The following is a 14,702-nucleotide window of genomic DNA, read 5'->3' as shown; positions in this document are numbered from 1 at the left end:
AATGATGCCCACATGACGGGCATGATATGTTGTTTTCTTGCTTTTTGAAATACAACATGCAGTGATTTGGACAAGCATCAATCTTTTTGTAACCCATACCTAGAGCGTTGACCATAACTTTCGCACGATAGAAATTTTGTGGCAATTTCTCATCTTTGGGCAACATACTCTTCACAATCATGCACAAATGGTCAAAACATGATTGACTCAAATTATACTCGGACTTCAAATTCATTAGTTGAAGAACTGCAGACAAGATAGTGTGACTCTCACAACCGTTCCAAAGTGACTCATCAGCATCTTTAAGTAAATCATAAAATCTACTAGCTGCATCGTTTGGTGATTCTTCATCTACGACAGTTCTTACATCACTAGAACTCATAGCAGAACCCAGTTCTGTTCCTGCAGCATCAAATATCAAATTCGTATATGGATTATCGTGCACCACATTCACCCGTGCATCAAAATCGTTTCTAAATTCTTCTCCATGAAACGCCCAGTTCTGATAATCACTCACAAAACCCTTCCTGTATAGGTGATGTCTAACGCCATGAGGTTCTACAAATCGATTATTCTTACAAATCTTGCAGGGACACCTAATCCGACCTGTGGGATCTACCGTACTGACACTCGCCGTTGCAAATTCAATAAAACTATCGACACCATTCATATATTCATGCGATAACTCATTGTCCACTATCCTACGGTACATCCATTCACGGTTTGCAGTCATTCTGTCGTATGATGTTACGAATAGTATCCTAACGAATTAAGAAAAAAACAATCAGAATGCTACGATGAAGAAAATATCAAATTTATCATGCAATATACTATGTCAAACAATAACAAGAATTTTGATGCATGCATTGATAACTTAATATTTTCATGTGCAAACTATTAATGACATGATACAATCATTTGAAGCATGCTTTTATTATAAAATTTCACATGGAAGTCAAAATCAAATTGAAAGTAACTACATGCAAGCATGGATACAATTACATCAAACATTGCAATACATCATAATCATTCATATCAAATAAATGGCAAACATGTACCTGCAGCAAACACACTTCAATATCTCACTAACTACTACCATGCTTAGCATGGACTCCGTACTCCAAAAATAAGAACACTTCCATATTTCTACATTAAAATCATGCTCAGCATGATCTCCGAACTCCAACAAAGCAGTCCTAGATATCAACAACTAAGTGAGTGTGTGAACAATAAAGTGTTGCATTCAATAAATTAAATAGCATGTGATACGTTTGCATCACTTACTCACCACGGGTATTTACCCGATTTGCATTATTTTTGTCATTTACTTACCACAGGTGGCCGAGCACGAGTTGGTTCCGTTGAAAAATCTGCACAAAAACAAAACAAATTAAATAACAAACTAACTAATCATGAAACAAGATGAAACACTAACTAAAAAAATTAAAACAAATTAAAACAACTCTAACTAATTGAAAGAAGAGAAAAGAAAAATAGTATATATGTTAAGCCAAATCTAACTAGAAGATGCTAATTTAACAAACCAGCTATAACATGTTGAACCAGTCGACTAACATAAAGTCATAAACAATTTCTAATCTGAACTACTTAGCAAAGGAATAGTAAATCAATCAATTAGTTTACTAGAAAAGATGTGAACTCCATTTAACCACCACTATCATAAAGAATTCAAATAGCCCTAATCTAACTAACTGATTGTTAGAACATTAAATACCAATCTATCTAAGAAAAATATAATTATAAAAGACTAATAGATTGAAATACTCTAACTAACCAGATTTCAAGAAAACAAATTGAAGTAAAACTAACTACCAGTAGACATTAACAAACTAACAAATTGATAAAAATTTATGAACTACTCTAACTAGAACAAACTAACAAATTGATAAAAATTTATGAAATACTCTAACTAACCACAGTTGATTAAATCTCAACCTAGCCAGTTGATTTCGATTTGAATTTTTTTTTTATAATTAAATTTTTTTTTGAATTTTAAATCTCAACCTAGCCAGTTAAACCACCTGCCTTTCCGGCAGGGAAGGGGGTTAAACCCCCTGCCGGAAAGGCAGTTCCGGCATGGGGGGTTGACCCCCTGCCGTGCCTTTACGGCAGGGGGGGTCGACCCCCTGCGTTTTCGGCAGGGGGTCGACCCCCCATGCCTTTCCGGCAGGGGGTCGACCACCCCTGCCGGAAACGCAGGGGGTCGACCCCCCATGCCTTTCCGACAGGGGGTCGACCCCCCCTGCCGGAAATGCAAGGGGTTGACCCCCCTGCCGGAAAGCACGGGGAGCGGCGGCTGGCGAGGTCTCCGGTGGCCGGCGCAGTCGACAGCAGAGAGGGGGAGACCTGGAGCGAAGCTCGGGGGCCACTGGGTCGCCGGAACTCAAAGCGGAGGCGAAGAGGTGGCTGCAGGGAGGATCGTCGGTCGTCGGCGGCTGAGGACGCCGGTTGCGAGTCGCCGGCAAAGGGGAGACAACACCTCCCGGCAGCAGCCACAGAGGAACAGCAGGGAGGAGGAAGAGGTCGGCGGCGGGTCGCCGGTGCTCGGGGTCCCTGGCGCAGCCGCTAGCCAAGCAGGGAGGTCGGCAGCGAGGATCGTCGGCGAGGCGGCGGCGAGAGCCGACGAGCGGCGGGAGGGAGAGGGCGGCGGGCGGGAGCAATACAGCGAAACAGGAAAAAGAGAAAGAGGGATGGGATTAGGGATTTACGCGATATTTAGCGACGGCTTAGCGACGGAAACATTCCGTCACTAAGCCGTCGCTAAATCAAAATACAAAAACCGCGACGGAATATATACTGTCGCTACTCTGTCGCTAATTAGCGACGGATTAGCGATGACAGAGTTCCCTCTCTAAATCCATCGCTAAAATGGTGTTCTTGTAATAAAAAGTAGCGACAAAAAATTTAGTCGCTAATCCGTCGCTAAGTAGCGACAGATTAGCGATAAAATTTGTTTCTTCGCTAATCCGTCGCGAATTAGCGACAGATTCTATCTCTAGCTAATCTGTCGCTAATTAGCGACGGAAAAAATCCGTCGCTAATTTCCGTCGCTAATTAACAATTTTCTTGTAGTGCAAATTCTCCAACTGCATGAACAAACTGTGTGTTTTGCTCATTTGTTCATTTGATGAGAAAACTTTGCTCAAATGTTAATTTAGCGTTATCATCATTGCCTTATTTTTCTCCTAGTACATCATTAGGGCCTCTCTTACAAAAATGACCATGATCCATATCTTCTATGCAGAAAAGAACCCTCCTCATAAGAAGATGAAAAGAAAGATGGATTGTATTATCTAGACATTAGGGTCTCATTTATACAGATTTTGTATGTGAGTTGTACATTTTACTTTAATGTGATACATCTATTTTTAGATCCACGTTAAGAATCTTGCTCTTTAAGTAGAAAAATCATGAATTCTTTTTCTTGAAAATGTGGTTCATGTATCATGTACTTCCATATTGGACTTATATGAAAGGCCCAAATATTGCTTAATACTTTCAAATTGACGGAATATTGAAGTATATTTTGCTAAGTAGAGAAAATGTTAGATATTGTCAAATGGTTCATTGGATGAGTTTGACAATTTTTCCTGTATAAATCTTTCTATGTATTTTCACGTTAAGATTTTAAGAAATTAAAGAAAAGTTATCAAACATATCATATGGTTTATGCATAAAGACCTTGATACTCCAATAAAACTTGGCTACACCTTAGATCTAGATCTTCTTTACTTTAGGCGTACCTCGAACTTTGAGTACCCAAGTGAGCCTCAGCATAGTGAAATACACCACCAATACTAAAAAATGGGAAAATACTGAAAAGAAATGAAAAATTAGGTAACTATGAGAGATACCATATGACTCAAGGAATTTAAGGCATCATGCGAAGATACTAAAGATAGAATGAGAACTTGGAAGTAAAAGTTTCTAAACTTGAAAAACTAATAAAAAATCTAAAATAACATACTTTGAAGGAATACAAAATCTCTCGAAGATAATACTAAGGGATCATTTGTTTCATGCCGTTTCATATGAAAGAGGGTCTCTTTCCTAAAGTGGGTGAAACAAACATCTCCATGGGAAAATGGGGCGGGCTCACATAATAAATGCAAAACAGCCTCTTGCCTATGAAAATGAGATCACACCTCCTCTCATGGGGAAGAACATGCGAGCAATCCTTTCATAGGAATGTGGCTTAACTCCAGTGGGTGGTGTAACAAAGCCCCTTAAGATCCTATGGGACATAAGAAGTTTAACAAAATGATAACTAGGAAACTCTAAGCAATAAAAGCCTAAAGTAAGAACTTAGAAAATCTAAAAGCTAAAGTCTTAGAAGTACAAAGAACTTGGGAGAATCTAAAGTCGCAAGTGTAAAGAACTGAAGCCTTAGAATACCCAAGAAGAATACCAAAATCCTAAGAGGTTTAAGAAATCTAGGAAGAGTTGGAAATTTGATAGGAAAGCTGTCTATGTAATAAATAAAAAATATATACTCCTTTAGACTTTGAATCAATAGGATTGTTTAACATTAAAGCAAAAGTCAGTATCCAAGGTTGGCAATCTTGTTAAAACTTTAGGGTTTCTTTCCCACAAAGTTTTTATGAGGCTTGTGAGAATGATAGATGCCATTATTCTCTCATAGCCAACAAGGCCTCTACTACTTTCCTTGATAGTATTGATGTAATTATACTCCTTTAACTTCGAATTTCAAGGTATCACGTCTAACAATTTTCGTGATGAATTAGCACATACAAGATCAATTTAGTATGCAATTGACTTCTTTCTTTGCCTTCTAAACACTTGACCTTTTTGTCACATCAATCATGGATGTAATGTTTGAATTGCAAAGACAAGACAGTGGACTATTATGCAAATGATCCATAAGGGAAGGTAGCAAAAAGACTAAAAAAGTTTGGTGGTCATGACTAGATGACTGGGACTAGTTCGCTGGCTAGTTCTTAAGTCATCTCTAAAATTGATTTGAGCAAGTAATGGCTAGTATGAGTCATCATCTCTTCTGTATTTGGAGGAGAGTGGCAGCATTTTTTGGGGTCAGATAGAGTGCCAAGTGATCTCTAACAGTCGCTGAATAAGTGGTTCAGTACTGTCAAGTTTCGGGAAGAACTGGTTCAATGAAATTGGAATATCTCTTTTCAAGCAGTAGTGTGGAATCCCATGAGTGTCGCCTCCTGAGCAAGCCGAAGCGTGGTCAATGTTTGTTAGTATTGGTATCTGAATCGTTGAGCTGCTGTATCGGCGTCCGATACCGATACTCAGCTGAATCGTATCAATCATAACATGACATGTGTTAAAACCATTAAAATAATGTAAAAAATATTTTTTGGTATTTTTTTACATTTATTAAAAATTAGCCAACTCGGCCCTGCAGCGTACCGACAATGTGTATCGGCCAATACAGGCAGATATGCACCAATACTGATAATTGAGTGTGGTGACTCCCCAGGGGTGAGGCAATGTTGTTAGTATCGGCGTATATCGGCCTATATGTATTGTATTGGCAGAAATTCAATACGATTAGTTCCTGAATAAATGTAAAAAAAAAAACTTAAAATTATTATTTAATATTAGTTTAATATTATTTTAATGACTTTAACATGTGTCACGTTTTGATTAGCATGTAATATTTTTTGGTCGATTCAGAATGATTCACTTGAGTATCGATATCGGCGGATTCACTTGAATCGTTCGCCAAACGATACAGGGCCGATACCGATACTGAAAACATTGGGGTGAGGGTAAGCAAGCCCTCAGAGTTTTAGGCTGCCAGGACAGAGGTGGTTTCTCTGAGTTAAAAAAAAAAATTTACTGTGAAAAACCTGATCGATATGGAATAAAATTATGTTTGAGGGAAAGCCAACATTTAAAACTCAGATAGATAATGAAATACTTCTGGTAGTTAATGATCCTTTTTCACAGCTCAGTCCACAGGATTGCCGATAGGTGGAGGATTTTTTATATCTGGGAGCTCCCAGACCCAGGATGGATAAAGGTGAATGTGCACATAATCATCCATGGAAAATGGCACTGTATCAGCAGGTTCTGTTTGGTTATGACCCAGGTGGAATCAGACCCAAACCTGATTTGAGATGATGATACCAAGTTCAGACCCGGATTTAATCAGACCCATCATAAGAGAAACCACACCCGAATTCTACAAGAATTACATGAACCAGACCCGGTCATACACGGTGAAAAATAATTTTTATCATTTTTATTACACAAAAATTGCAGAACTTAATGAGAAATCGGGCTTAATTAGCCTGAGTTTGGTATGAAATTTCATAAACCATACCGGCTTTATATATTAATCGGACCGAACCCTGACCCTAATATAAGGTTTGATACTGGTCTAAGTCAAACCCAAGCGATTGACACCTCTAAGCACTTTGGATACACTCCAAGATATTGTGGGAACTTCATTGAGAGGGATGCTTCTCATTAGAAGGTAAGGTGGAAGACAAGGAATGGCAAGAATGATGGCAGATTGATGCACCGCATCTTGGAGACAAGTTTGGTAAAGATGTACCATCAGATTCGAACGCGCGAACACTATCTATCACTCTCATGAGATAGAAAATTTTGGTATTTTTGAACTTTTACATTTTTTTGTATTAACTTTTATCTAGAAATGCTATTCATTAGAATTTACGAATTATTTTGATTTTTAATTCTTAAAATAAGATTTTTTGAATCCGATTAAATAATCGGATATGAATCTAGGTTCATTAGGACTATTGAAAGGTGTATGGGGTTTTGGGTAGTTTTTTTATTTTCTCTTTAAATTTAAAATTTTGGATTTCTTTAGGTTTTCAAATATGGTTATTGAGAACCAAGGAACTTCATTGGCTCAAAAAGAGATTGTGGGTTTGGATCCGTCCCATTGGGCATAGGGGCGGCAACCCTAAAGCCTTCTCTCAAGCCCTAAAAATAATAAAGAAAAAAAAATCTTGTTTTTGTGAAGAAGAAGATTTCTCTTTGGAGGAGCATGGACCCCCCCCCTCTCTCACCATGTTTTCATCGTGACCACTCGAGTGTGAGCTGAGTTAAGTCATATTCCAAATCCAGATCCAAACAAGATCTGAAATAATAGAGTGGAACCAATATCTAAATTTTGTATGGGCAATACTGGATCTAGTAAGAAAAACATTTGTATATGTAATAATGAGAATAAATGGACCAGTTCTTGCCCAAACATAGATCTGGCTGAAAATGTTGATCTCAATTAGAATTCAGATCCACGCTCAATACACCTTGCGATCTTCTTTCCCTTTCAATATCCATAAAAGGTTATCAGATCTGGGGTTGGGCTATTATTTTATTGAAAAAAATTCAATTAGGGGACAACCTTTTGGCCCTAAGTTTAAATATGGACCTTGTACATTGAAATTTAAAAAATAGGCCAAACTTTTCTTGAAAACCGTCAAATAAGGGCCTGCATTTATTATTGTTCTTTAACTTATGTTAAATCACAAGTCAAATTAGTGGTCTTCATCCTTAAGAGTCTAAACTTATTACTTTTTCCTCCCAATGAGGATGAATGAGTACTTTTTAATTTTCAAGGAACAATACAAGAAACCAAAAAGGAAACATGTTTTCTACGATTATAGAAAATTTCTAATAAAAGTTTAGCTGATATTTAGAATTTTAGAAATATGAAGTTCATATTTGTAATTAAGGGCAGAAGGTTGGCCCCTAATTGAAATTTTCTCTATTTTATTTTGCCATAATAAGGAACTGCCCATTGTTTTCAACTTTTGCAAAGATAATACCTCCTCAAAACTCTGGGCTATTACTAACTACATGCCACATCCAATTAAAATACTTTACTGTAACTTGTAGCTTTTTCAGAAAAACTATTTGCCTTCACTAACAAGTTGGTGGAATATCCTCCATTGGATTCAAGCCCACGACCCCTCATCTAATCTATTCCTTGTAGCACATCCCCACAACTAACAAGCCATTCTAGAATGGCAATTGCAACCTCATGTTGTGAAGGCTAACTTTTTCTCTTTCATTCTTTTGAGTGCCAATATAATTTATACATGACTTTGTGTCACCATTTTGTGAACCAAACTTAAGAGGGAGTATCACGTGCATTGTGATTGCACACACTTAATTAGCCTGCTACTGCACTTGATCACCCACCATTTTTGGGGTATAACCTGTCAGCTGTCGACGAGCCCAATAGCATATAGGGATGGCAGTGGTCTAGGGGGAACCAGGGTTCCGCCCCGCCTCGCCCGGTTTGGACCAAGGATGGAGGACATGAAATGGGGATAGAGGTAGGGATGGAGGTTAAAATCAAAACCCATGCAGGGATGGACTTACGCTTTTCCCCGCTCTGCCACGTTTCGATCCTCGATCCCTGCCTTGCCCTGCCCCGTCCTCATCCCCGATTCTTCTTTAGAGAACTTAAAAACACTAGATTATACGTCTTATTGTTGCTGATTTAATACTGTGACATTATATGTATTTTATATTATTTTTATTACAATATATAAGTTTGTGTAAAGAGTTCCTAACTAGGAAGGACGGAAAGGTATCTGAAATCCCTAATACATGTAACTTGCAAGTTGGGATGCACAACGAGTTGAGCTAGCTCGGCTCATATCGAGCTCGACTTGTTTAAGATCGGCTCATACTCGTTCGGGGAGATAAACGATCCAAGCTTGAACACAAGCTCAAGCTTGGTACACATAAACGAGCCGAGCTTGATCATGCAATCAAGCTCGGTTGAGCTCTATTAGCCCAATTAAGCTTAGTTTTTGTTAGTTATATAATGCACAGAATATAGTATATGTATATTTTATATTTGCAAATTTAACACAGCAAGCACGGGTAAGGTGTTAACCTTCCACGGAGGAGGTGGATAGTTCGAAACCCAATGTTTTCATTTCAGTTCAAAAAAAAAATTAAATAAAAAATGTTTGGCTCGAACTCAGGTCGTGTGCATCCCTACTTGCAAGACAATTGAAGAAAGAGTACAAAGTGGAGCTATTAGGAAAGCAATGGGAAAATGTGAGGAACTCTTTAAACCATGAGGCTGGGTAAGCCAAACAAGATTTTTGAGTTTATTTTGCAACATGAAGACAAGAGGTGTCCTTGTTAAGAATTACGTGATTGTTTATGCTCCACGAGGCATCATGTGGACCAGTTAACAATGAAGATCCACAACATTTTCATGTGGTAGATGCATGAATGTAAATGGGTTGGATCCTGGTTGTCCTCTTTTGGCAGAGCAGATCCAGTGTTGGATGGTCCTGTTTTGGGTGGGTACAGGTTGTCATCTTTTGGCAGAGCAGATTCACTGTTGGGTGGTCCTGTTTTGGGTGAATATCAATGGTGATGCAAACGGGTTGGATTCGGTCTGGATGTAGATGTTGCTGAATCTAACCAAATCGACTTTTGCTTAACCTGATGTGGAGTCAGATTTGGATTTACCCATCTAGTTCAACTTGTTAATTGGAGGTAACTTTTTTCATGGTTTTGGATTCAGATATATGACTGATTTGGACTTGATTTGGATTCAATTTGCAGTATAATACTCTACACAGCCCAAATCCAATTATTAATCAGATACCCCCTTCTGCGACAGAATCCAACCAAACGGATTCAGATCTTGTCTGAACTGAACCACTTACATCCCTAAATATGGATCCGGAAATCTCGTAATCAACACTCAAGTTTGATATAAGTTGATTTTTGTGGATACCACCGGGCCCATGATTTGGGGCACGTTCGCTTGGCCTTGAATGAGAATTGTGAAGTCATTTGTCCCATTTCTCACCTGCAAACAAACATGGTATGGAATTGGGGATGCAAAATGGATCGGATCCAGGATGGAGGTTTACAACTTTTTTCTGTTTCCAATTCGGATCTGAATCACTATGTATTTAGCTGTTTTGGATCCAAACCGTTTGCATCCTTAGAGGTTATTTTACTCACTTTTCATGTGATTCCGAATTCAAAATATGCATTGATATCGAACCCAAATCCGAACCATTGGCACACCCACAGAAACTCATCAAACAATGGGCTGGTGCAAATCTTATTGCCATAAATTGGCAGATCTTTTGGTTGTCTTGGTTTATACCATTTTCCACTTGGTGGGGAAAGGTCCAAACATTACTTTCTATCTTAATGAAAGGACACGTGATCGACACCTAAGAGGGAGCACACTGGGTTTGGTCCAAGCCTTGAGAGGCTCAGGACAAACCCAAGTGGGTCCAAGAGCACATGGATAGCATAGAACTCAAGTGAGTTTGCCAATATAGAATCTAGCTTGTCAGAAAAGATAATATCTCATTCAATTAAAGATGGCCAGCTTTGCTGATACCTGAGTTGCCAAATATAAAAATATGATCGGGTCTCCATTTGAATCAAATATAATATGGGTTGGGGTTTGGGCCAGATTTAAGTGCCGATTAAATTTGGTTTTTGCTGAGATTATGCTGGAGTGGAAACAAACAGAGGAATAGGGTGGCGTTCCTCGGGAACACTAAATGCATAAATGCCCATCACATCGCCGAGATTCCAAACAGGCGGGTCTATGTGGTCGTCACTATCACAAAATAAGTGGAACAGAACAAAAGGCCAAGTGTTAAGACTTCACCTGGTTTCCTAAGCCCCAAAAATCCCTTTATAAAGTTTGAAAAATCAATGTCCAAAATCTTTGTAAATTTTGGAAGCCCCAAACATTAGTTTTCATCTAAAACACCATGATTCAGGTGTGAATTCTTAGTAAATTGACTATGCTGAACACATTTATAAATTTTTTTTTTCTGACAATGATGTTGATGACAGTATTTTTTAGCATAATACCATAACCCATTGCAAACTAAAAAATATAATAAAATATGGCCAATTTATCATTTTTTTGATAATTTTGCTTTTTTGTTTAGTCAAAATCATGATTTTCTATTTTTTAAGTGTCGTGTATTGCAGAAAGCAAGAGCCATGGGATTCATCCTGCATTCAATCATAGCTGTCCATTCCAATGGCTAGGATTTATCCATATTTTCACTTTATGTGAACTGACAGATGCTTCATCTGGATGTCTGGGAACCACATAGGATTGAACTCATCCTATGTCAAAGGATGGGATCATTTTCGGTGAGTAGGCCCCCATGCAACCATTTTTCTTCTAAAAGTGCATTTTGCCCCTTCACTCTCATAAATGGAGAGAATAAAAAGAGAAAAATATATATTTAATAAAACTCTTACGAGGTTGGTGGCATAGTGACAAATATTGAAAATCTTGTGATAATATCGCGAGAAATTGCTTGAAAGTTTAAAATGACAATTCCTCGTGAGATTTTCAAAATATGATGAGATTTATGAAAAAACATAAATACCATGATTTAGACGCAATATTTACATTTTAAATGGCTGTTTATCATGAAAAAACCATGTAAATTTTTTTTAATAATTGTTATTATTTTTTTATATTTTTTATTTTATTTTTTTATTGGAAAGTTTTTGCCAAAAATGGGAGATTTATGAAAACTTCTCAAATTCACGCAAGTTTTTGAAAAATGAGATTTTGCTGTATTTAACGTTTGTCACTATGGTGGGTGGTATGTGCTGTCACTTTGTTTTTATATTCCAAAACTACCCTTATATTCAAGGAAGAATATCAAAACTACCCTTCTATCGTTCAAACTTTTGGAGGACAGGAAAACAGTGGGTGCGGGCGAATGGATCGGATTCAGCCGGACCATGGATCTAAGACCTGTAAATTCTTGGATATGGATGTTAGAATAAGACCTTAACGTATATCCATATCAGATTCAAGGTTACGTATTCATAGACTTTATTGATTCAAAATTGCACTGGGATTGGTAGTTTTTTTGTGGGATTATATCCGGACTCGGAGTGTAAAGCCGTTCTTTTTAATATTTTTTTGCAATGCCATGTGATTTTTGGATCTTGTGATTATAAATCACATTGACAATACTTTTTCAAGGTTAATGAAACATGAAAATGTACGTGATTGTCAACTGTAATTGTTTTTGTTTGTTTTTGCCTTAATCTTGTTAAACACAAAACTTCTAGTTTCTCAAGCTTTTGAGTTCTCATACTTAACTAAAAAAAATATCTAAACTCAACTTCACTGCAGGGGGTTTGGTTTTGGATGAGATTCAAATGCAGTCCCACCCAATAATCAAAATTTGACCTTAATCTAATAAGATTAGGGGTGGCAATCGGGTCGGGTTGGCGGGTCGGGTTGGCGTGTCAGCATACCTCAACCCGAACCCGACCCGTTTATTAAACGGGTCAGCTGTGTCAAACACGAACCCGACCCGTTTAATAAACGGGTAACCCGACACGACCCGCCAACCCATTTAATAAATGGGTTGGGTCGGGTAAACGGGTTTTCAGGTTCGTGGGTCAGGTTGGCGGGTCGGGTTGGCGGGTTGACGGATCGGGTTGGCAGGTAGTCAGGTTGGCGGGTCGGGTTGACGGGTCGGGTTGGCGGGTTGACGGATCGGGTTGGCAGGTAGTCAGGTTGGCGGGTCGAGTTGGCGGGTTGACGGATCGGGTTGGCAGGTAGTCAGGTTGGCGGGTCGGGTTGACGGGTCGGGTTGGCGGGTCGGGTTGGCAGACGGGTTGGCGGGTCGGGTTGACGGGTTGGCGGGTCGGGTTGGCGGGTTGACCCACCTGCCTAACCCGTTTATTAAACGGGTCAGCCGGGTTGGCGGGTTGGCATACCCCCAACCCAAATCCGACCTGTTTAATAAACGGGTTACGCGGGTCGACCCGTTTATTAAACGGGTTGGCTGGTCGGGTTGGTGGGTCGGGTTGGCGGGTCGTGTCAGAAATTGCCACCCCTAAATAAGATCCAATTACTCATATTTCACCCTTGTGGTGAGGAGAATGGTATCAGTGTGATTCCGATCCATAGTTATTTAGAAGATTCAAAAACACTTAGAAATTAGTTTCGGAAGCGGGACACCATTCACTTATGCCTCCTAAATTATATGGAAAGCTTGTTCCTTTTTTTATATTACCTTAATCTACATGCTTGATTTTGTAGAAATCAACTCTTAGATCATCCAATGATGACAAATTAATGAACAAGTTTTTTTAAGAGCTTAAAAATCAATAGCCCATTTTTTTTTAATCAAGGCTAAAAAAAAAATGTGCTAATGAGAAAAACATGATTACAGTGTAAATTGTTGGTAAATGAATCATTGATGCAGTGGACAGGAGGATCCTAGTTGAACCCTGCACGAATCGGCACCCTAGCGCAGCTATGAAACTATAAAAAACAAAAAAAAAAAATGATAGAAGATTAAAAATAATCACTGAAAATATTTCATAATTCATTCATATCTAATTGTCCATTTACAAAGATCTCTCAGCTATAAATAAATGAGATTTTTCTTAATTCTAGACCAATTAAAACTACCTAATATGATAACTCTATTAAAATATAAACTTATCTAAATCTAATAGATCTGAATATTGAATCTAAAATATAAATTCAATGTCAATTTAAATGAACCAAAATACAAAAAATGATCCAAATGATAAAAATTCAAAATATAAATTTGATCCTAATGGATCTTTATGGACCTTCAGTTCTGCTCTTGCATCAATCATGTTGAATGCACATGCCCCAGCTCATTATGTGTGCGCAATATACTCTAGTGCAATAGACAATGGTTAGTAAATTCAAAATTTCCTTCATTAATCTCTTTCTTATAAATAAGGTTACATCTTAAGTTTCTCTTAAGGATAAAATCATAAATTTGAGTGGTATCTCATGTGGTATGCAGGGTCCTGTCCCAAGCTGAAGGCTCGGGTTCGAATCCCTCTGCCACATGGGGCTTAAGTGCGTTTCAGGTTCGACTCGCACCAAGTGCATGGTCACCTTTTAACTGGTGGACTCCATGAGATCTTGTGTGTTGATGACCTCACCCCGGGTTTACCTTACAGGGAGGGAGCAGGCCCACTAAGTGACCTGGTTCTCGATAAGGGTTCTTTTCCATAAAAAAAAAATTAACTGCTTAATCAGCTAACATTCATGTAATTAACTGGGGATTAATATGCAGCGAACCACATGTCACAGTTTTTAATATCACAATGAAAAAGTGATATTTGTATTAAAATTTTATTTGTAAAATTTTGAGAGAAAAAACATTCATTTAAGTATTGAATTTCTCTGAATTTTATTTTTTAAAATTAATTTTATATTTTAATGGTATATAGTTTTCCAAAAAAAATCTTAAACACTCTGAAAGTAGAAATTTGGGAGACAAAATGGTTACATAAACAACTTGGACACAATGACAAATTGAATGATGACCTTTTCAATTTATACTTTGCTGGCATTCTGATGAATACAGATTGATAAGTACATTTCCTCAGCTGAGGACTGGGCTTTCTGTGAAAGCAAATTGTAGACTGGGTCTGGATTTAGGGGCAACAAAACCTGACCTAATCATACATGGACTTCTCCATGGTTTAGTCCACATCTGTTTTATGGATCGAAGCATATAGGCTCAATGGATCACATCTAACCGAGTTTTTAGGAGCTGGACTTGCATCTACTGAAGTGAGATGCATAGGCCCACCAAGTCATGCCAGACGGGTAATAGGACCAAATGTTGTGGTTGCCCATAGGGCTGGTAAACAAGCCAAACGAACCTAAAAAG

This window comes from Nuphar pumila, chromosome 7 (assembly GCF_984573655.1).
Source record: "Nuphar pumila chromosome 7, dmNupPumi1.hap1.1, whole genome shotgun sequence".
NCBI classification, from domain to species: Eukaryota; Viridiplantae; Streptophyta; class Magnoliopsida; order Nymphaeales; family Nymphaeaceae; genus Nuphar; species Nuphar pumila.
Note: the sequence above shows the minus strand (reverse complement) of the source record.